General features: G+C 39.9%; 1 pseudogene; it reads left to right on the top strand.

Moving 5' to 3' along the window:
- The first annotated feature begins 259 nt into the window (after positions 1–259).
- LOC125936338 (60S ribosomal protein L6-like) lies at positions 260–1,134 on the top strand (annotated as a pseudogene).
- Positions 1,135–24,374: the final 23,240 nt, after the last annotated feature.

Below are 24,374 nucleotides of genomic sequence, written 5' to 3'. Positions count from 1 at the left end.
CCACTTATCATTTCTGTCTTGGGAGACCCCTCTGGTCAATACAGCAGCATTTGTTTGTCCAGTTTTACAATGAGTGAATTAAGGAAGGATATCATTATGTTTGAGTGATTTAATTCAGGTCAAACAGGTAATTTAAACCATAACCCCAAGCACTGCTAAGACCCTTTATCATCTCAGCAATTCCATTCCTAGGCATATAAGGCAAAAAACAGAACAAAACAAAACAAACATCCACATAAAAACTTGTACATAGCTTTCCCATCTTACAAGATGGAGGGCGAAAAAGCTGAGAAGCTGGATACTAAGGAGAAGAAACCTGAAGCCAAGAAGGCTGATGCTGGTGGCAAGGTTAAGAAGGATAACCTTAAAGCTAAAACATCAAATAAGGGGAAGCCCCACTGCAGCCAAAACCCTGTCCTAGTCAGAGGAATTGGCAGATACTCCAGATCGGCTATGTACTGGAGAAAGTCTACGTAAAAGAGGAAGTATTCAGCAGCTAAATCCAGGATTGAAAAGAAAAAGAAGGAGAAGGTTCTTGCTACTGTCACAAAACCAGTTGGTGGTGACAAGAATGGTGGCACCTGAGTGGTTAAACTTCACAAAATGCCTAGGTATTATTCTACTGAAGATGTGCCACAGAAGCTGTTGAGCCATGGCAAAAAACCTTTCAGTCAGCCTGTGAGGAAACTGCGAGCTAGCATCACTGCTGGGACCATTTTGGTCATCCTCACTGAGCGCCACAGAGGCAAGAGGGTGGTTTTCCTGAAGCAACTGAGCAGTGGCTTGCTACTTGTGACTGGACCTCTGCCCCTTACTCGAGTTCCTCTGCGTAGAACACACCAGAAATTTGTCATCACCTCCACCAAAATTGATATCAGCAGTGTGAAAATCCCCAAACACCTCACTGATGCTTACTTTAAGAAGAAGAAGCTGCATAAACCCAGACACCAGGAAGGTGAGATCTTCAACATGGAGAAAGAGAAATACGAGATTACAGAGCAGCGCAAGGTTGATCAGAAAGCTGTGGACTCGCAAATTCTGCCAAAAATCAAAGCTGTTCCTCAGCTTCAGGGCTACCTCTGCTCTATGTCTGCTCTCATGAATGGCGTTTACCTTCACAAATTGGTGTTCTAAATTTGTTAAAAAGAACCTAATTAAATAATGGGTCTATCAAAAAAAACTTGTACATAAATGCTGACACCATTCATGATAGACAAAAAGTGAAAACAACCCAAACGTCCACCAACTGATGGGTGGATACACAAATTATGGTATTTCCATGCAACGGAATATTATTCAGCAATAAGAAGTAATGAAATAGTGATATATTCTACAACATGGGTTAGTTTTGAAAACATTAAGTATAAGAAACCAGATGTTAAAGGTCACATATTGCATGATTCCATTTATATGGAATATCTAAAATAGGCAAATCCATAGAGTCAGAAATTGGATTAGTGGTTGCCTGGGGCTGGGGGTAGTGGGAGAACAGGGTGACTAATAAAGGACACGTGGTTTCCTTTTGCAGTGATGAAAGTGTTCTAAAATTGATTGTGGTAGTGACTGCACAACTATGTGAGTATACTGTTGGAAAATGTCATCAAAAAGACATGACTGCTGATTAACCCATGAGCCAGACCTGGGCACTTGGAGGCACCTTACCCACTCCCCTCTCCTTGGAATGTGGGTTCTGCTTGCCTTTCCCATTCCCAGAGGCTGCTTCAAAGACAAATCCTTGGGATGGTGATGTCATGTTGGAAACACTTACATGGTATATGTGACTGAGCCTAGTTAGGGCCTCTATAAACTTTTAAGATTTGGAGGGCTGATACAGGGATCCATTCGTCTTGCAACAGCCCAAGACAAGTTTCATATGCAGGTTCCCTTTGATTATTACAACTGCTACCTATTAATCTGGGAGTGGCCTACCTCTTTCTTTAGTTTCTTCCTGCCTTCTGTTTTTGGGGACTAGTTTCAGATTATACCTTGGAAGCTTCTGAGAGGGTTGCAAAGCAACATATACGATTAAATTATTTTCCTCAAATGGGTCAACTTTATGGTATGGGAATACCTCAATAAAGCCATTATGAGAGAGTCAGAGAGAGAGAGAGAGACAGACAGACAGACAGACAGATAGATATACAAAGGGAAAAGAAGACAGCTCTTCATCATGATCAAGGAAGCCAGGATTGAATTTAAAAATGGCACATTCTACAATACTGAAATATGACAGCTGGATAACTCCACTAAAGTGAGACACAAATGAGTTAGTTAAGATTGTGATTTATTCCTGACATAGGTCAGATCTGTCAAAAGCAGTATTTTCTAAAGTGTGGTAAGCATTGTCTTGATGGCACACATGATGATATTAAAGAGTACTCAGATTTTAATTACTATGAAATTAATTAATTGATGTGGATATTCCATTTGTGGTGGTAATATAAAATTTTCTTTGAAATTTATTAATCTTAATTAAAATAAATTAATCTAAAGCAACAAAAATATACAAATAATTATATAGCTGGAAAGAGGATATAGTAAAAAATTATGAAGATGGTTCATGAACAATTCACTTTTGGGAAACTCTAGTCTCGAGTAAACTTCTCCCAATACTCAGATTATTCTCCAAACTTCTTCAAGGTTAGTGAATTTTTGGTTACCTAAAGGGAGGATTAGGTGTGTGGGGGTATATGGCTCGAGGTCACCTGTTCTGAAACCAGGGGGCACATGGCTTAAAATGGCAAATCAAAAGTAGCTCACTTCTATGGAAAGACTGTATCTCATATTTGATTCAGTGATACAGTGAAAAAAATAAGGGCTGTTAGTTCAAAGAACTTGGATTTGAATATTTGCTGTGTGAATTGTTAAGCTTTGAACACATCACCATATCTCTGACTCCATGTCTTATGTGGGAAATGGAAATACTAGGACTTATTTTAATAGCATGGTTGTGAGGATTAACTGAAAAACCATGTAAGTGACATATCTCATCTTACATAGAGTACATAATTAAAGACTGGTTTCCTTACTTTCATTGTAGGCTATACAATCACATTCCATGGAACAGAGTGGAAAGTTGATTGGCTGTGTCATTCTGTCAAGAAGATACATGTTAAGGCTCTTGTAAGGGTTGAAGGGTGATCCCCTCTGGTCTTTCCAAGTCAAGTGCAGTTATTGGTCAGTCACACTCCAGGAACAATTAGCACATTCTCTGGACAAAATTCACTTCCTTTCAAAAGATTTCTCTGTTTAACTCTGCCATTCTGATTACAATTCTAGACTCTTTGGTTGTTATGCAGAATGTGTGTGTGTGTGTGTATGTGTGGTGACTCCATCTTCTCTGCATAATGGCTAGAAGATCATCCAGGGAAGCCAGATACTTCCTACTAGAGGAAGCTGATCACCAAGAACCTGGTAGTTTAGAACACTTATAGATGGAGCAGAAATGACTTCCTCCTAAGTACCATTGTATCTTTCACATAAATTACATAATTGGGTCTTTACTCAATATGCACTATGAGGAGATAGAGAATGGGCTTTGCAGTTTTACATACTTGCATGTACCTGCTCTAAGTTTTACTGGCTTTAGGACCAGTACAATCATTTGCTTCTCTTAGTCTCAGAATTCTTTTTGATGAAAAAAGAAGATAAAAGAAAGGGAGAGAGGGAGGAAGAAAGGAAGGAAGGAAAGAGAGGAAGAAAGAAAGGGAGGGAAGAAAGAATGAAAGAGTGAATGAAGGAAAGGAAGGAAGGAAGAAGATTAATATATTTTTTTGTGTGTGTGAGTGTGTGGATAATGTCTTTTCCACCAAAATGTGAGAATAAATAAAAATGAGGTAATTTGGGAGAGAATTAGAGTAGTCACTTTGTATTTTTGTGCCTTCTATTCTTCCCTCCTCTTCTTTTGACTCAAGTTTGGAGGTTAAAAGCACTTGTTAAGTAACTAATCTACTTAGATATGATGGGTAGAGATTACAAAAGCCATAAGGGCATAGTTCTTATCATTGAAAAAAACTACCGCTTAGATTAGACAAAAACGTGTTTAACATAAATTGCATTGTGGAGCAGTGGTCAGGAACTGTATGTAAAAGCTAATAAAAATCCTTATAAATATCACTGGGAAGCTTCTACTGAGAGGATCTTCTTTCTCCTATATCACCTCATTACAGTGACATTTCAGTCAATATATTTTTGACTTGATGCATGAGTGGCTTTGTTCCTAAGGCAGTGAATACTGTTTCACCAGCAAACTTGTCATACTTAGAGAAACAGCAAGATGGGGCTGTATTGTTATTGTCACTTTATAGTGAGGGAATGAAGCCTCACTGAGGTAGAGTAACCCACCCAGAGTCATATAACTAGGGAGGGAGCCCCCAGAATCTGCACTATGCAATCCTAGAGACTACTCCTTGTCACCGTGTGTCACAGCCTCCCCAGGTAGGTTGTCTGGCAGATGGCATGTGTGAAAGGCATTCTGCCGGTTTTCAGAAATGACAGGATAAAAGCCTTAGTAAGTTCTGAAGGAACAGACATCATGCACATAGATCAGAGGCATGGGCTAGCTAAGGTTGCTACTGGAGCACACTTTGGGGGTGGCACTGATTCCAGGTTTAAAAGAGCAAAGCACGTGTTCAAAGAGCAAAGCCTGGGTGCTTGGTTCTGAAATAATTAACTTTCTTATGTTTTTCGGTTTGAGCAGACAAAAGTGACCCTGCCATCAGCTTCCTTTTTCTAACTCTTATTAAAAACTCTGCAATTATAGCCCTCTGGGTTAATATTCCTGCCCACATGCACATGGAGACCAACTCTTTCCATTTGTTTGCGGAAAAGGCCATCATGATGTGAAGTAGGGAAAATGTTAATAGTCTCTATCTTTTGAAGAGTGATCTTTTCTGAGAAACCATCCATTACATCTTGAGTGTGATTTTCAGCATAATGCTGAGAATGTATGGTTTTTACTGCTTTTTAAACTTTTGCAAGATGGATACTGTTTAAAAAATACTGTGATAGGGGCGCCTGGGTAGCTCAGTCAGTTAAGCATCCAACTTCGGCTCAGGTCATGATCTCACGGTTTGTGAGTTCAAGCCCCGTGTAGGACTCTATGCTGACAGCTCAGAGCCTGGAGCCTGATTCAGATTCTGTGACTCCCTCTCTCTCTGCCCTTCCCCTGTTCATACTCTCTCTCTCTGTCTCTCAAAAAATGAATAAATGTTAAAAAATTAAAAAAATACTGTGATAAAAGTGCACATAGGGAAGAGTGGTGTTTGGATTCTGTGTGTTGAATGTTGGGGGTTTGTGGGGTTCTTTTCTTCAGTTGAAAGCTGATCTAGGCAAAGGAATACTTTGGATACATACAAGTTTGTCTTTGGGGCATCTCTTTCTCTCCTTTTTGTGAGCCTCTCTCTCCTACCTCCTGGAATCCCATTCCTTTATGAAATTGCTCAAGCAGCTTACTCTCTTGGATTTAATTCACACGTCAAACACTGTCCTCTGACACCAATACGCAGGGCTAGGGGTTCAATCTTGTAGAAAAAAGAGTAGTGAAAAAAATCTCCATTTCTCTCATCTCAAGTGGAGCAAGCAGATCAGACTTTGTTTTTTTAAGTTTATCTATTTTGAGACAACAGAGATAGCATGAGTGGGGCAGGGGCAGAGTGAGGCGGGGAGAGAGAGAATCCCAAGCAGGCACGGCACTCCCTGCAGAGAGCCTGATGTGGGGTTCAAACCAACAAAGCCATGAAGTCATGACCTGAACTGCAACCAAGAGTCAGACGCTCAACCAACTGAACTACCCAGGTGCCCCAGATCTCAGGTTCTGCTACTTAAAGCAGGGTCCTGGGACCAACAGCATAAGCACCACCTGGGAATTTGTGAAAAATGCAGAAGTCTGGGCTCCACCTCCAACTGAATGAATCAGAATCTGCCTTTTAACAAGATTCTCAGGTGATAAAGGTTGAGGATGGTCTGCCCTGGAAACCCGCTGGTTTCCATGGGAGAGAAAAATCCAGGTTGGGATTTCCTAAGTATCATGTCTCAGCACAGTATACTAATACCAGATGATCTTAATACTTACTGGAGTGGGAGGTTGATTTGCTCAGGTTTAGGGTTAAGTTGAATAGGCAGTGATAATCATGAAAATACTAACATTACTACTACTGCTACCAGCTGCCATGTTTGAGTGCTTATTATATCGATACACTGGAAAAGTTTTCTCATTTTTCACCATGCTTCTATGAGGTAAGTACAATCCGTGTCTCTGCTGCGCGTGTGGAGAAACCAAGCTTCAAGATATTAAGGCCACACAGCCGGTGAATTAGAGATTAGGTTGAAGCCCAGGTGATCTGGCTCCAAAACCTAAAACAGTATTTTGACCGTAAACTTTTAGAATTCTGATCTGATTTATGAATCTTCAAACCAGAAATATAACAGTTAAGTTTTCACCAATGAATCTGACATAGAACCCCTTTTCGGAGTGATGGAACAACTCTCTAGAATAGATTCTACAGAACCTCTGGGAGCTGTCTCCTCTTGTCATAGCTTCCCAGATGATGACGGACATAGGGAACATGGTGGGGCAGGTAAGTGGGCACTTTGCATGTAACTTTGAGGCACTGAAAGGCCCAAAAGTCTCTGACAGGTCTGTGATCAGTATGAAGCTCTTGCTACTACATTCATTTTGTTTCAGCCCTGGAAAACATTTTATGGTAAGTTCTCTGTTAGGTCTCCAGTTAGCAGCAGACCATAGATTTTTCTTTCTGAACACAGTGATGAGCCACAGTGGGCTTTTCTCAAGCTCAAATTTTATTTCAAGTTTCATTCTTTAAGCTTCAAAAGTGGCATAACTTTTGCTTTCTGCCTTGGGCTCTATAGTCTGTTTCTTCCTCGAGATTCACATGCTACCCTCCTCCTCCTTGCTCTGGGCCCCCAGCCTCTATGGATGGCACTAATAGGCTGCTCTTGCCCTCTGGCTTATGGTTGGATTTGGCCAATGGGTAACGACACGCCAGAGTGCAGAGGGATAGAGAGGTCAGGTTACTTATTTACTTGGTTCTCTGCCTGCTGGGCGACACTTTCAGTGCATTTTTGCAACCAAATGTCACAGCTCCAGTTGGCAGTTCTTTCTTACAGCTGCATATTATCCTCAGCTCCCTCAGGTCCAGGGGTGGGAATGGACCCCGCTCCTCTGGTGAGTCACTGCCCCTTGTTGGTTTCCCTTCATTCCACCCATTCATCTGCAAAAAGTCCTTTATTAGACTCTGCTCATCTTCACCATTTGGCCATGCCATTTACTTTCTGCTTGGACCTTGAATGATATCTAAATCAACATATAATTGGGTCTACTTAAATTAAAATGTAATTTATTTTCTTATTACATTGTGTTACTTCTTTCTCATATATTCCCCTATTTCCTGAATCTTTCAATAAAATCAGTATTCCAGAAAATGTACCATGTTCTTCCACTGACTTCTTCCAGGTATTTCCAAGAGTAGTATGAGCAATCTAGATGGAGGATGCTGTGAAACTGATACGAATGTTCACACTTGAGAGACAAGAATAGAACCAAAATCATAGCCTTGAGACGCTAATTTCTTCTAATCAGAGAAATGGAGGATGTGGGTCACTCTCTCGGATGAAAACCCTTGTGAATCATTGCAGTGGGGTGAGAAACAGCGTAGAGACGATGGGAAGATGGGGAATGCTATCAGGAAGACTCCTATGGAGAAAAAAATAAAACAAAATAGCTGCCCTGGAAAGTGCCTATGGCCTCAAGCAGGAGTGAAAATGGAATGTAAGGTGTAAGATGTTTCCCTAGTTGTGAGAGATGTTGGTGTTAAAGCATCTCTGAATCCACATGGTGGCTGGCAGAACACGAACACCTTTTCTAGAGGCAAAAGACATCCGGATCAAGTCAGACATGTTGCCGGTGCCAGCATTGGAAAGGAGGAAGGAGAACTGATGAAAGACTGAGAGGCCTTTTGAAGAAATGGAGGAGAAGCTAATGAGAGCCTTCTCTGGGGCACCAGGGGTGATGGAGGGAATGCTGAGGAAATGGCTGCCTGAGCTCAGTGGACTAAATAAATCCCCCCCACCCAAGATGGCAGGTGGACTCTTTGTCTTGTTAATAAGGATGACTGCCAGGACAGAGATTTTGCTCTGAAGCCAAAGAAAACGTGAAAAATGGGAGCTAGAATTTCTTAAGCAGATATTGTGCCAGGCTCTTAAACAGAGTAGTCTCATGTTTATCTTCTTAAAGATGTTTTTTCCTTTTCGTTTCATACAGGAGGAAACCAAGGCTCAAAATTTACTAGCACAGGGTCACAAAACTAGTAAGCATGAGAGCCACACTCAGATTCAGCTGGCTACAAACCTGGAGCCAGATGTCCTAACTTCCTCGTAAGGCCCAAAGAGGGTCACTTCCCTGTCTCATTGTGGATGAAGGGATAAGCAGAAAGCAGTCAGCATAGGGTTGGAGTGGCAATAATTCAGACAATTAAGAAAAACTGATTCATACACCCACAGCCTGAAGGAAGAGGTCTATGAACTGGAAAGAGGAAAAATTGAGGAACTCCCTGAAAGAGACAGTTTTAAGCTAGCCATCTGTGGCCAATGAAGTGAATAAGGTGAAAGCCCATATTTTAAGCTTACATTAACCATATGTATTATTCAGTCAGACCCCACCGCACATCCCCCCCCCCCCCCCCCCCCCCGCCAACACACTCCAGCAAATCTCAGCTGAATATCAGAATGCATTTAAAGCACCAGACCACAAAATGACTATATTGAGAAAACTGATCCCAAATTTACTGTGCATGAAAATCACCCAGGAGCGGCAGTTAAAACTGACTCCTAGGCCCCATTTGATTCATTAGGTCTGGACTGGAGCCCAGGAATCTGCATTATAACAAGCACCCAGGTGACTTGGATGGAGATTGCTCCTCTGCTTGAAGCACTGGCTTTGAAGCGGTTTGATTTGAAATCTGACCTAGGAAGTGGTCTCAGTAGGAAAACAAGGATATATGGCAGAAACATAAATGAAACTAGTCATTAAGTGTTGTTTAATATAACTCTGGACTTTTTCTCATCAATTTTTCTGCTTAGGCTCTATACCATTGTCCACTCACTTTGGACCATTTAATAGACTTTATTATTGAGGTTCCTAAACATATTCTTTTTTTTACCCACTACTTCATCTAATCTGATATATCCTAACAGGTAACTTTTCCATACCCATTTCATAATGCTATTCTTTTCCCCAAAACTTCAAGTTTTCTTCATGATTAAGGGATAAAGGCCAGTATCCTTGCTGTGGCATTTAAAGTTCTCTAAAATCTAGCCCTCCTTATCTTCCAGGATAATCTGTATCCTACATAGAATAAGCTTGTTTCCTCTTCTTTAGCAAGTATGCTCTGAGTAGCCATTCTTCCATGTACTAGCTAATACTCCAGTTACGAGGAATGAAACTCCTCATTCCTTGTACCTGATGGAAGACAGAGGGAGGTGTGAGGACTAAGCAGTGGTATGCTGGTATAAGGTTAACAATCAGCTCTCCCTGGGGAAATAAAGGTCCTGATGGTTAGCATTTGTCAATTTCAGTGGTGTAAATAATCTCATTACAGCTGATTTCAAGCTAGAGATATGACAGCACTGAAAGTAAGGCCTGGAAGTTCTGCGCACAGGTTGGACCCCTACATAAGCTAACCGGAACATATCACTGGGACGAGAGGTCACTCCCTTCTCATTTCACATACCCCAGTCATGTCTGGCTGTAGGAGAAACTCGACACATCTTTTTCACAGTGGTTGGAGGGGTGACTAGTCTACATGCAAAATTGGTTCCCAGGGCCTGGCTGGTTTCTGGCCTGATGGCTTCTGTCCTGGGTAGCACTCAGAGTCCTGCCAGCAAATGCTGACATCTAGGTGGTGAATGATGCATTCTGCACTCTTGGTACTTTCAAGGCCCCGAGCCCCTTCCTCATCAGCTGACTTGCTTCACCTCAGCCTTTGCTGGGGCTATAGTCTCTGTGTCATGGTCCATGTGGCTCTTGGCTCATGCTGGGCTCCCATAATTGCTTCTCCACTGCCGGGCTGTCGTTCTCACCTCAGCCATCTTCCAAGTACTGATTGGGTGCAAGCAGGGACTTCCTGATCCCCAATCCAGGTGGCTGAGGACACTCTGGCGGCAATATGAATGATCTTCTCTCTGTGTGGTCTCTGCCTTTATTTCTTTTCCACCATATAGATAGTGCGATGCTAGTCACAGAGATCGTTATAAAGAGAACTTGCAAGCTCCCCGGTCTTCCTCATCAAGGAATGAGTGCCAGTGATCTGAAGTCCCCTAACCTGTTTGCTGTTTGCTTGTTTCTAAAACCACAGCAGCATTCTTTTTATATTTATTTATTTATTTATTTATTTATTACTTTTTTTGTTTGAGAGAGAGAGAAAGAGCGGAAGAGGGAGAGAGAGACATAATCTTAAGCAGGCTCCATGGTCAGCTCAGCACCCATTGTGCGCTCGGTCCCACAACCCTGGGATCATGACCTAAGTTGAAATCAAGAGTCAAATGCTCAACTGACTGAGCCGCCCAGGCGCCCCTGTGGCATTCTTTACCCCGACTTTCAACTTAAAGTGGTTAGCAGGGTTCAACTCTTCTCCTCTCTGTCCTTCCCCATTCTCCCCTGACTTTTATTTTCCTTGCCAAAGGGCTTCTATTTCCATTTCCTTTTTGGAAAATCACCTTTCTTATATACTGAGTTCTCCCTGCACTATAGGAAGAACATATGAATAAACAAATACACCAGTTATTCTCTCCACAGGTACAAACAAAGGTATAAGAGCAGCAAATAACAAAACGACATTGAGCTTTGACTCCAGAATGTGGAGTCAAAATGATGGAGTCTCCAGTCTCTCAAAGTTTCTTCCATTAATTGTTCTCAGGCTGGCATATACTGTCTGTCATCTTAAATGGACCAAGGTGTGCGGACTCAGGGGTACCAATCCCACCGCCTTTCTTTCTGCTGCACTGATGCTACTTTTGTCTTTTTCATAGGATTCAGTTATCAGGTTTTTAGGCTTAAATTAATATTCACGTTTGCAAGATTTCTGGTTTTTAAGATTATAGTAGGAAAGATGTCAGTTTTGAGATTCCAATCTGTCTGCCGACCTTTTGTCTACTCACCACTTTCTCCTTCTCTGGCATAAGGAGCTTCATGATTTAACCTTAATGGTGAGAGAGTAGGCAGAAGAACAAGGGGGAAAAATCTCCTACCATTACTTTAATACTTTTGAATATTATGTGAGTTCACAGTTTCTAATACATCGTTGCTCTCCTCTCTCCATAGGAGGAGTAGTGGTATTTTATTATTGGGTGTAGCTTCTCTGCCCATAGTGGGGAACTGACTTTGTGCTTTCTCTTTTATTTCTTGTACCCAGGGGTGGTACATATTCTTTTCCTTGCAGGAAACACCCTTGGGTGATAGTTTCCAGAAGAATCCCTTCCTCTCATTATGGCTAAAAAGGAAGTGAGGTCAGGTCTCTACTGAAGACCTGTTTGTTGCTAATTTGAGGGGTAGGAAGCCTACACTGGCACATTTGAGCATATTTGACCTCAAACTGCATCTGGGGGGAACAGGTACTTGCATATGTATATATATATATATATATATATATATATATTTTTTTTTTTTTTTTCCTTTTAGGTTGTTTCTCTGTGGCTGTATATACTCCATGGTCAGGGTTCTGGAAAGGAGGAGGGGTATGTGACAGTTCTTAACTCTAACACTTCCCACAATGGGAGTCTTCTTTCTTTCTTTGTTTGTTCTAACTTTTATATTTAATCAAAGATCAGCTTAAATCCCAATTTATTTGTCAGCTACCCATCACCTATTTTAGCCTGTATTTCAAGCTATTCATCAGTCTGGTTCACTGGCCTGATAGCATGCTTTTGAAAGTAGTGATCTTGTAATTCTTTGTATTTCACTACACTTGGCATAATATAACCTTTAAATAAATTTTAATTAACCAATTAATAATTGTACTGCATTTGATATTTTATAAGCTCTTATTCAGAGGCTCTTCTATATGTTTAAGCACTTTACATACTGGAAATCTACATTTCATAGGATGCACAGCTATCTCAGGCAAGGGATCTGCCTCTGTAGAGACAAGAGACAAGAGACGAGAAGAATCCTGGCTGTATTGCTTTCCAATGCTGTCATCGTGCCCAGAGTCCAAGTTCTGAAACTCAAGGGCTTGAAACAGAACCACAGATGAGTCAGCAATTACCGTGATGGCAATTCTCCCAGAGAGAAAATGTTGAACAACTGGAATGACTTGTCCCTTCAGGGTCTTAAGTATTTAGGGGGGTAATCTTCTCACTGGGTATTTCTAAATTATTTAAACTAAATTGGCCTACCCTGTGGTCTGTTCTCTCCACAGGATTTGAAAGGCTGACTATTTCCTTCTCACAAGTGGGTAGGTTTATAGCTTAATCAAAATGACAATTACCTAAGGCATTATGCCTATTATAAACCACATCCATTACAGGGTCACCAAGGCAGGGAAGAGGGAGTGGGGAGGAGGAAGTTCAGGCTGCTAGTGTAACTGGAAAGCAGTTTCTCTTTGTCTTCTATACTTTCCCCTGAAGGTTAGAAGTGAGTCGGCCTTTGGCGTAATTCATCCTTCCCAGAGGCACTCAGTGGCCCATTTCTGGGGTCAGTATGTAAGCATGCTAGTTCTTCACATCTACATATTTGATGACACATCACGACATGACACAACAGCCAGGAATTCAGGCTGCCTTTGTCCTCATGCCTCCAGATAATTTCTTCCGTGACACACAGGACTTTCATTATTTTGACAAGAGGAAAAATAGAGAGTGCTGGGATATGCAGACATTCCAACATTTTAGCAGCTGTTTTATTTGGGATTTATATTTTTCAATGTGGAAGCTCTAAAAGTGGTATTGAAACCAATGGGTAGATGTTGTACTGAGGCTGTTTTCAGTTTTATGTAACCATTCTACCAGGCCATACCTGCATGGATAGGTACAATCAAAGAGATATGAGCAGTACATAAAATTTTTAATGACCTTAAACTTTGACTCAAGAATTGACTAGAAATATGGAAGCTCCAGTCTCTAAAAATGTCTTCTCTTAGGGTTATCAGGTTGGCACATAATGCTCATCTTGGCAGACCAAACTACCCTGTTTAAATACTAAGCCCACTCTGTGATATTTCTTTTTTCTGTACTGATGCAGCAGAAGTAAGTTGATGTTATTTTTTCTCTTTCATGAGGTTATTTGTCACTTGTTCTCTAGTCACAATGGTTACTAAAATCAATCTTCTTGCCTTAGATGGTTATGGTCACTTTAATACTTCAACAATTAGATTAATTCTCTATTATTCCAAGACTGTGTACTGCCCCTCCCCTATGGTGATTTGGACATACTATTTGCACATAAACTTTTGCAGAACAAATTAGGTGAAGTGAAGTGAGGAGAAAACTGGCAGAAGGGAATTTTTTTTTTTTTTGAGTCCTTAAAGCAGGGAGCAATTTATCCCCTAAATGAGATCTTCATTCTCTGGGAGGCCCCCATGGCTAAGCTCATTAAAAAATAGAGCTATAAGCACATCATAAACCAGGTAAAAGGTCTCAGTGTGATCCTTGGAAAGATGCCAAAGTAGAGAATCACAAAGGGAGGTTGGGGACCAAGATGAGAAATCTGGATCTACCTTGCTCTGTGGACATATTTCTCTAAATTACAGTGAAAAAATGCTTAGAGACAGAGCTGTATAGATAGAAACTTGGGTTTTCTTTTAGGAGATCACCCTATTCATTAGTTTTGAAAATAAGAATTGTCCCTTCTGTAAAGACCTATAGAAATGGGATGGGAGAAGATGAAAATAAAGTCGTGCTTATATTTTAATAAAGATAAGATGCACTGAATTCTTAAGCTACCACTGTGAGAAAAGGAACAAGGACATGAGCACAGAATAAGTACAAAGACAGAAGATAGTTTAGGGGCCATCGCTGGGGACATATGGATGCACAGGAAGTGGAGTGGGTTTTTTAGAATATACACAAATTAAAGCTAAATAAAGTCATGTTTTTTGCTGTATAATGAATGGATTTAGATATCCTATTAGGGGAGAAGAATCAAGTATTGGTGCTGAGATTCTTTTATTTTTTATTTTTTTAACGTTTATTTATTTTTGAAGGAGCGAGAGACAGAGCAGAGAGAGAGGGAGACACAGAATCTGAAGCAGGCTCCGAGGTCCAGGTTCTGAGTTAGCACAGAGTCTGATGCAAGGCTCGAACTCACAAGCCATGAGATCATGACCTGAGCTGAAGTTGGAGACTTAAACAACTGAGCCACCCAGGCAACCCTAGTGCTGAGATTCTTGAAGAGGATGTTTTTATGGCTCCTTTAAAATAATTTAGAAGAGAGTGATGCAAATGCTTGTTTGTTCTAAGCTCTCTGGGGGCTACCTGAAGGAATTGGCACAAAGGATTTGTTTCTGTTTGCCTAACTTGGAATTCACTCAGAGTGGAAAAGCAGTAGATGTTGCCCAAAGACATTAAAGGGAAATAGAAAACCTACAGTTACTTGGGACTATACATTATGGTTGAGACATACAATAAATATTCTAAAATCTGGGGATCAAACAGCAGAAGAGAGTTTTTTTCCTGAGAAATCAGGGCATTTAACTGCTCCCATGTATACTTGACAATTTATAAAGCCACACACATGCCTAGGACTTGATGCATGCTCAGAAAAGATTTGTGAAAACCCTAAGCTGCATGTTTGGCTGATCTCTAGGCTCAGAGCAAGCAGGAAATTAAGGCTAAGGCAGAGTTGTAAATGGTCTGCCTAAGTAGTACTGCCTCAAGACAGAGACAACCTGCAAAGACTGGGAGAGATTTTTTTTTTTAAGCTCCTAGTATTCAAGGAAATCTCTTTCAAAATACTAGCTGAAAACAAGCTAAAGGAACAGCTTTCAGTGATCACACCTGGAAACAATATAACCTTTGCAAAAGTAGATTAGAAAAGTCACTAATCAAGTGGATGACTGGACATCTGTGAAACATCCAGAGCAAATGTATTTAATGATGAAAGACTGAAAGCTTTCCACCTAAGATCAGGAACTAGACCAGGATGCCCACTGTTATTAACCACTGGTATTTAACATTGTACTGGGAATTCTAGCCATAAAAAATTACTTTTGAAGTGTATGGAAATTTGGATGTTGAGAGGGACTTCTTGGGTTATGCATCTATTACAGTGTTTGACTTGGGAGGTGGGTTTACCGTAAGTTATTCATCAAGCTGTGTCCTTGTGATTTGTAAATTTTTATAGCTGTATTATATTTTAATAAAAACATCAAGCCATATACCATTGAATAAAAAATTTAATGTTGCCACTGTGTGAGATTGTATTTTGCTTCTCATATTACTGCCTCCCTATCTTTGGATTAAATAATAAATCTATTTTTAATGGAAAATAATAAAAAAAATATAGAAAAGCTTACATTAAGCCTCAAGTAAATGAATAGTAAATACTTTTTACAGCAGTTACTTTCCCATGGAGAATCTGTGATACATATGGCATTTCTGATTTCAGCAATAAAACTCTCACTGGAGGTTGCTGATGTAAACTAGAGGAAAGCTCTGATCTGATGATTTTACATTATTAGCCTGGCTGTTTCGTTATTGTTTCATCCCTCTATAATTTTGTGAACATTATAATGGAGAAATGACTCTTTATTTCCCAAAAGATGTCTTACAAATCATTATTTATTCATTCATGTATGCTGATTTTTTTTTTTTTTTTTTTTTTTTTACCATTACTATCTGAGACTCTGTGTGGAAAAGAAATCTTACTATTCATATTTTGGTTGATGTTAAATTCATTAAATTTTGTCCTTTAGGTATCACCTTTGACATTTTAGAAAGCATTTCTGTTTTTTGTCAAGAGTATGATAAATCCAGAACCATTCTGATATTTTCTTAGCCACGTCATGGAATCAGGTACTTTCCACGATTCCCACCGATTTTCCCAGTTCCACATATTTGGCTGCTTAACCCAACTTTTTTAGCATGAGGCTTCATCAGCTATTAAGGCTTTCTTCTACCCTGATAATTTACAAAAAGGAGACCAAAGGAAGCCAGTATGGGGGAATTACAGAAGATCTTTGCTACTGTAATAATGGAGGACAGATCAGCTGAAGCCACATAACAGCAGAATTCTATCTCGGGAAGCATCACAAGAGCAAAGTGTGAATGTTGCTTCCCAGACTCAGAGTTGTGCTCATTCTGTACAGGCAGCCATTTTGGTGGAAACAATGGGAATATACTGATGGTGAGATTAGCATTTCGTTATTTCAATAGGTAAGAGCCCGCAGGGTAATTTGGCTAAGGTCTGTATAAACGAGCCATTTCACAGCAAGCCACAAAAATCACTAGCCAACTGTAATTATGGGTCTTAGATGGTAATATGAATATATAGTAATGTGAATATAATGTGATTGACAGCGTATTAGTTTGCTAGGGCTGTCATGACAAAGTACTACAGACTTGGAGGGTTAAACAACACAGGTTTCTTTTCTTATGGTTCTGGAGGTTCGAAGTCCAAGATCAAGGTGTGAGTAGGTTTGGTGTTTTCTGGGGCCTGTCTCTTTGGCTTGCCGATGTCCCCCTGTGTCTTCATCTTTGTCTGTCTGTGTCCTAATTTCCTCTTATCGTAAGGACACCAGACATGTTGGACTAGGGCCCATAATAATGATAATATTTTAAATTTACCTCTTTAAAAACCCTATTTCCAAGTACAGCCACATTCTGAGGTACTGGGGATTAGGACTTCAACTTATGAATCTGTGGGGGGACACAAGTCAGCCTATAACACTGTAGTACTCTCCTAATCTTAGTCTGGTGTGTTGACTAGCAACCGACATATTATACGTAATATCATCACATTCTCAAGTCCATGCTCTCCAAGTGCAACAAGTTTAGCCGGTCTTTCTGAGGTGAACATGGGTGTGAAATATAAAAAAGAAATGGAAGCATATGATAATACCCGATGACTTCTTTGCAGAAGGCATATTAACATTTTAGTGGAGTTTTGTAGCTAGATATATTTTAATAAGCCTACATATTTGCAGAATTGTAAAAGCTGGTTTTTAAATATCAGTGTTACTAAAGCACTGCTTTGCCCCTTTCTCCTTTGTTCAGTAATATTGGAACATATGCTAATGTAAGAGGATATTAGAAATTAATGACCCTCATAGTCAAAGTGAATAGGTTTGAACTCATCCTATTTACCATCAAATCTGTTCTTTCTTTAGTATGACCTGTGTCTTTTAATGATAATACCAGTTAACTGTCGCCTAGTGTTATTACAAAATGTGGCATCTTTGACTTTCTTCTTTTCTTTCTCCTTATTATAATACAGCGATTGGAGACAAACAGGTTCTGGGTTCAAAATCTAGGTTTGCCGTTTAGTCTCTGTGACCTTGACATGTTATTTATCCTCAGACTTTACTTCAGTTTTCACAGTTGCAAAGTATGGGACAGTAACAGTCCCCATTTCATCAAATTGTTGATAGAGTCAAATGATAAAATGGATGCATGGTAAATATAACTAATCATTGTTATTATTGCTAAGTACCACTGCTTCTACCTCTAAATTTTCTCTAACAGCTGCACATTTCTCTGTGTTCATACTGCTCCTGTCTTGATTGAGAACTAGTCTTCTTGCTACACTGAGCTCTTGGAAATCTAATGCAATCCACTCTTTTCACCCACTTTTATTCCTTATCTTATCCTGTTCCCTCTATAAATCTTCAATGACTTCAAATTATCCAGAAAATGAGGTTTACTTGTCTTGAGCTGGAATTTTAGTCCCTTAAAGTTTTGGATGAATGTCTCTTTTCAACTCTCTTTGGTCTCAATTTGCTCTTAACCTGTGGTGTGATTTTGAATCAGTCACTAGACTTAGTAGTAAGGATGCCTACTCTCAAGATTTATTTTGAGGATTATTTAGTTTAATTTCTAGAAGTTCTGGCTTTGACAACTCCATTAACCAGCAGAATGGCTTTGGAAAAACCAATGAACTTCCCTGTGCTTTATTTTGGTAATCTGTAAATTGACATGGTTCTAAAACATAAGCGTGCACAAGAATCACTTGGAGAATTTATGAAACGCGGAGATTCTAGCTCTTATTCCAGAGATTCTAATAACATAAAAAATTTTTAAAGTTCAAGTATAGTATACAATAAGTGTACAAAGTACACTAATAGGTGTACCTCTTGATTTTTTATGTGCATATTCTTCTATGAACACCATCCAAGTTAAGAAAAACTGTATTTCTAAGCAACCCAGACATTTCCCATGACTTCCCAGTCTATGTCTCTTCCAGAGACAGCCACTATTCTTACTTCTATCATGGTTCCATTTTAACAATCTACATTAGATGAATTTTGGTGTTCCCTTTAGATCTGGTTTTATCTCATTCTGAATTTCTAATTCAGATGGAGAAGTACTTTGAGTAAGTTCACATTGTTATCCCCAATTTAGATATTATTTAGAAACAAAACAACAGAGGAACTTCCTCTCCTTTGATTCTCCATCTCCCCAAACCTTCATATTCTTATTCTTCAGCTCTCTAGTGGTTCCTTCCTAAGCTAGGCTAGAAATACAGAAAGTTAAAGTTAAAGGTTAGGAGTTCCACACCCCATCTCTTACAGCAGCTCCTTCTGCAGCATCCTTGGCAAATGGCTTTTTACCTCTGCTTGAAACTTCCAGTGCTTGAGACATGATTGCATGACATTATTGGATATTTTTGTTTGCTAGAAAGTGCATTCATATGTTGAGCTTGATAAAATATTTTTTGATACATTTGATCATAGTTATGCCCTTTAGAATAATGAAGATTATTTGGTCTTTTTTCCTATGGCAGCCGTTCCAATATCTAAAACAGTTGACACATATGGCCTAAGATTTTTCTTCTCTGGTGGTTGGGATTAGTTTTCCCAACACCTTACCGGATCATGCCGTGGTTTTCAAAAACCTGACTCTGAGAGGTACTATGCAGTTAATAGTCGTAATAACCTACCAGGAGAGAAATTACACTTCACGCTGTAATACAACTGTTGAAGCAATAATGTATTGGTTTTACTCCACTGGTACATACAGAACAGCCTATACCTCTTCCCTTCCTTCAGGACCAGCTTTGTGGACATACAACCTATGCAGCATCCCTGATCTCATGCCTACATGGTCCCTATGCTTGGTTTGGTGTTCTGCTATTGCTATCTTAAAATTCTTAATATATTTTGGGAAAAGGGCCCCGCACACATTAACTGCACACATTAAAACACATTAAACAGCCAGTTCTGCCTTTCTGTTTGTATTGCATTTGCTAATGTTCTATATATTTTGATTTTTCTTCTTTAATAATGCTTCCTATAACTGCCATTAAGAGTGTATTATATTTTCCAGGCCTTTTTACTTATTTCACTTATTTCAAAAAGCTTTTCCTTAGAGCAATGCAAATAGTTCAATATTATAATCACACTCATGTTATAGATGAACAACCTAGGGCTTAAAGAAATTAAGTGAATTGCCAAGTTTTTATAGCTTATTAGTAAGAAAGCTAGGACAGAACTACGTCTCCTGACTTCAGTATCTCTCCTGCCCATTTGCTGGAGCCATGCTATATTCCATATTTCCAGGGTTCAGGTTGGATACTCTAATTTTACTAATTTCCTAGGTTCCTATAGTTCCCCTTTTACTTCACTCTCTCAGCTTCATGCCTCCACTTGACACTGTGTATTGCTGACTCATATTTAGTCTGGAGTTCCATTTGCTCCTCAGGTCATTTACCCATAATTGCCTAGTCCTTTCTTATCTAATAATTGAAGCTTATTTTTCTACCCTAAGTGATTTACCCTGAGCTTGCATTTTTAAAAAAGTAATCTCAGGTTAATTTTGAGAAAATTCCAATGCAATCTCATTTTTTCCTCCCTCGATTATAATTCTGATCTATAGCTAATCTCCAGATCATTAAGGATGTTCCAGTAATTGGAAAGAAATCGCCATGTTTTTTTTTTTTTTTTTCCATTAAGTGCTCATCTAACTTGTGAAGGGAAGTTAAACTAACTTAAGCTGCTGAGACTTGCCTTATTTGACCAAAAAGAAATCCAAAGCAATTCTACGAAAATGCAGCTTCATTTGCAATTATATTAGTCGGGGGAAGGGAAATGGAGAGTATAATGTAACAAGGTTATAATGACTATCTTAATATGGCAAGGTTGATAGTGGCACGGAACCTCAACATTGGTGTTACCGCTGCATACTCCACAGACTGATCGCTTAGCATTGTGGGCTGTCTCGCCTGAGTAAAACTGTGCAGCTGGTGTCTTTGTCTTCTGGTGACAACTCTGACTCAGTGTCTGCCTCCTGAAGAGCCCAAGCTAAAAATATGCATTTTCATATGCAGTGCTCACCACCTGAGGTAGTCTACTGGCATTATTAACTAATTCCTAGAAGGTAAAAATAAAAGGACTTGGGGGCGCCTGGGTGGCGCAGTCGGTTAAGCGTCCGACTTCAGCCAGGTCACGATCTCGCGGTCCGTGAGTTCGAGCCCCGCGTCGGGCTCTGGGCTGATGGCTCGGAGCCTGGAGCCTGTTTCCGATTCTGTGTCTCCCTCTCTCTCTGCCCCTCCCCCGTTCATGCTCTGTCTCTCTCTGTCCCAAAAATAAACAAAAAACGTTGAAAAAAAAATTAAAAAAATAAAAGGACTTGACTGAGATTATTTAATTGTCCTTATATCTGTAACAGTGCCAGCCAGCTAAGGACTACTACCACTTGAATCAAGTACCACTGACCTAGAAATGAATTGAACTGGTAACTTCTATACCAGTCAATGACACTAATCTTCCCCACCGAAGAGTTCAAAACATGGGCACTCTCCTTGTTCACTCCTGTTACTTTACCCCCACATCCAATCAAACAACTAAACCCTGTGGCTTCTATCTCCAAATACACCCCAGATGATTCCCGCTCGCCATTTCCACAGCTACACCTACATAATACACACTATACTCGCATGCCATACACTACACTTATCCACTAAAACTCATCAGCACTGCTTCTCACCTGGTGTCTGCAATAAACTCTTAACTGGTCTCCCTTGGCACCTTTATAAGCCATGTTCCACATGGCAATGAGATTGGATTTTTAAGAATGCAAATCAGATCATGTCACTCCTCTCATTACAACTCCATCCTAATTCTGCATTCCTTTATTCTGTTCTTCTTTTAAAAATTGCTCTTAATACCATCTATATACCCCCCATCCCCTTGTTTTATGTTGTTCTTTTCTTTCTCTCCATCCCAACTTAGAATGAAAACAAGGGGCTTCTGGTTTTGGTCATTTCCCTATCCTTAGAAGAGTGTTGGCACCCAGCGGGCACTCACAAAAGATTCACTGAATAATTGAACCCTCAAGCCAGGGCTGAAATATAGCCCATCTCTATTTTAGGCCATTCTCTTCAATACCCCAGTGATAACTCCAAGCCTTGGCAAATTCTGGCCCCCTTAGTGTTGGCCTTCAGGACTGGCATCTCCTCTGCTTATCCCGTTGGTTTGGATACAGCCAGAGACCTCACTTTGATCACAGCCTGGCTTCCCATCTTTCCCATATGCCTCTTCTGCAATATATCTTCAGCTCTACAATTCTAGGAGGAATTATCCCTCCTATCTGATTTCAGCCTCTGATTAGTTGGGCCTTCTTGTCTTTCAGTTCCCTATCTCCAAGGTTGCCTAGATTGCTATTCCCAGCTTCCACTGTTCTAGCTCCTTCCCTGAGTCAACCAGTACTTATAAGTCATCAGCTACCCGTTAAAGCCTGTAGGGTTTGGTGGATCCCAGGTGGACAGTGCGTGGAGCGACTAAGCCAGATGAATGTCTCCGTCTGATCACATAACATATGCAGGATAAATGTTTCCTCCAAGCTGAGATTTGCAAGTCTTCACTGCTCAAATATAAGCACTTGTTTTTATAAAAATAGTTTGCATATTTGTGCTCGCTGAGTCCACCTATGAATCTGTGATGAGAATACCATTGCTTGGCCCCTGGAGAAAAATCGAGCTGTATGTGAATTATTCCCAACTGTTCTCTGATCTTAAAACTTAGCAGTTCACTTAGAAGTCAAAAAAGAGTGCAATAAGCAGCTGGCAAAACAATCGTAATGGCAGAGATGGGATGTTGAGCACAACTTTGGCTGGCATTTTCAGGATTTTTAAATGCTTGGCTGCAACTGTCACTTCCATAAGGATTTCACGAAGATTAATAATGTAAGAAAAAGGCCATATTTCAAGTAACTGAACACAGTAACTGTTAGGACTTTTTCTGGCAAAATAGAGAAGAAATCTGTCTCCTTGTATGTCTGTACCTATTTTTATCCTGTTTTTCTTCTTTAAAAATCTGTATTCTGTTGTCAAGTATATCTCAATAAGTTTGCATTTCTATTACCATTATATCATGGTAATGATAATAATAATATACAATAATATATACATGTATGCAAACATGCAGATACATATACATGCAAGCTTGTACATATGTACAGTATTTTGTAGGGTTATTTTGATGATAAAAAGTAATGTGAATAAATGAACTGGACTAGCAAATGTACTATAGGAGGTACTCAATAAATATTAGCCATTGTCATTGTTTATTATTATCATTTCTATAAATAATGAATACATGAAAATAGATAAGGAAAATCAACTTCCAGCATGACAGTGTGGGGAGCTCCACTGTCCTGTTTCCTAGTGAAACTGGTAAAAACTATAAAAAGCCAACTATTTAAAAGCCTCTGTAAAATGGTCCTAAGGGCAAAAAGCAAATAAACATCAACTCAAAAGAATCTTTAAAAAGTCAGTAAGAGGGGCACCTGGGTGGCTCAGTCGGTTGAGCGTCTGATTTCAGCTCAGGTCATGATCTCACAGTCTGTGAGTTCGAGTCCTGCATCAGGCTCTGTGCTGACAGCTCAGAGCCTGGAGCCTGCTTCAGATTCTGTGTCTCCCTCTCTCTGTGCCCCTCCCCCGCTCATTCTCTCTCTCTCTCTCTCTCTCTCTCTCTCCCTCTCTTTTCCTCTCTCTCTCGGTCAAAAATAAATAAACATTAAAGAAATTAAAAAAAATAAAAAGTCAGTAAGAGAGGTAATAGTCTGTAGTATTTGAAGCAACAAATTCCTCCCAGCTCACCAAGGAAAATACTTCTCTCCAGAAATACACAGCCGAGAACACAGGACTCCCACTCCCCTAAAACATCTTAGGGCTTTTTTAGGGTACTGGGCATCAGTATTCTTAGCCTGCCCAAGCTGAGGCTAATTTCCAGGTGAATGTGGTTTAAAAAGGTGAGGGTTCCCTTCTTAGCATAAATCCTAAGGTGATTCAGATAAGTTAAGTGGTATATGGTAAACCCTAGAGCAATCTCTATAAAAATGACTCAAATGAAAAAAAAAATGACAATGCTACATTAGAAAATATTCATTTAGTGTTAACAAAAGCAATAAAGGAGAAACAGGATAAAAAAGACACATCATACAGAACAGAAAAGGTAAAATTGCAGACATAAATCGAATTACAGTTGATTCTCATTCTTTGTGATAGTTATGCTCTATAAAATGAATGCTAACTCTCCTGCTAGCTCCAAACAGAAAATCCACTGCCAAGAACTGAAGTTTCTAAGGGAAAGGAAGTATGTAAAGAGAGCAAGCCTGGATGGTCTATCTGCAACCTTGTTACTAAAGGTGTGATCTGCAGGGTAGCAGCCCCTGGGAGTGTGCTCGAAATGCAGAATCCCAGGTCCCCACTCTGGAACCACTGAGTCAGAGTTTGCCTCTGAACAAGATCCCCAGGGGGTTCCTGTGCATATTCAAGAAAGCACTGGAGGCTGTACAGCTAGGTTGGCTCATGCTCGAGGAAGTCTGTGTGGGGAGGGGTGGAAAGGAGGACAATTCCAAGACTCCCTAAGAAGCAATAAATGTGACATGGCTCTGACAAAGGTTTCAGTCCGCAGGTGGGTATTTTCTTGAGGATTCATGTGGCCAGACATCAGTGATTTAGTAGAAAGATTTTGTCGAGACCATATTCTAACAACACAAACCTTGTTTCATGTTATTTGAACATATTTAGTTAAGTCAGTATTTAGTGTTCTTTACTTTTTTAAAACTTTTTTTGTCCCTAATCTCTCATTTTTATGGCAATAGGAGAGAGAAGGCTGAACCCTGCATCCTAAAGGCTAAACTGTTTCTCAGCTCTTTCTGTCCTACCTTGTGCTTATGTATGGAATACTAACGTTTCCTCTTTC

The sequence above is a fragment of the Panthera uncia genome (assembly GCF_023721935.1).
Source record: "Panthera uncia isolate 11264 chromosome A3 unlocalized genomic scaffold, Puncia_PCG_1.0 HiC_scaffold_11, whole genome shotgun sequence".
NCBI lineage: Eukaryota > Metazoa > Chordata > Mammalia > Carnivora > Felidae > Panthera > Panthera uncia.
This window is presented reverse-complemented; position numbering and strand designations above follow the sequence as displayed.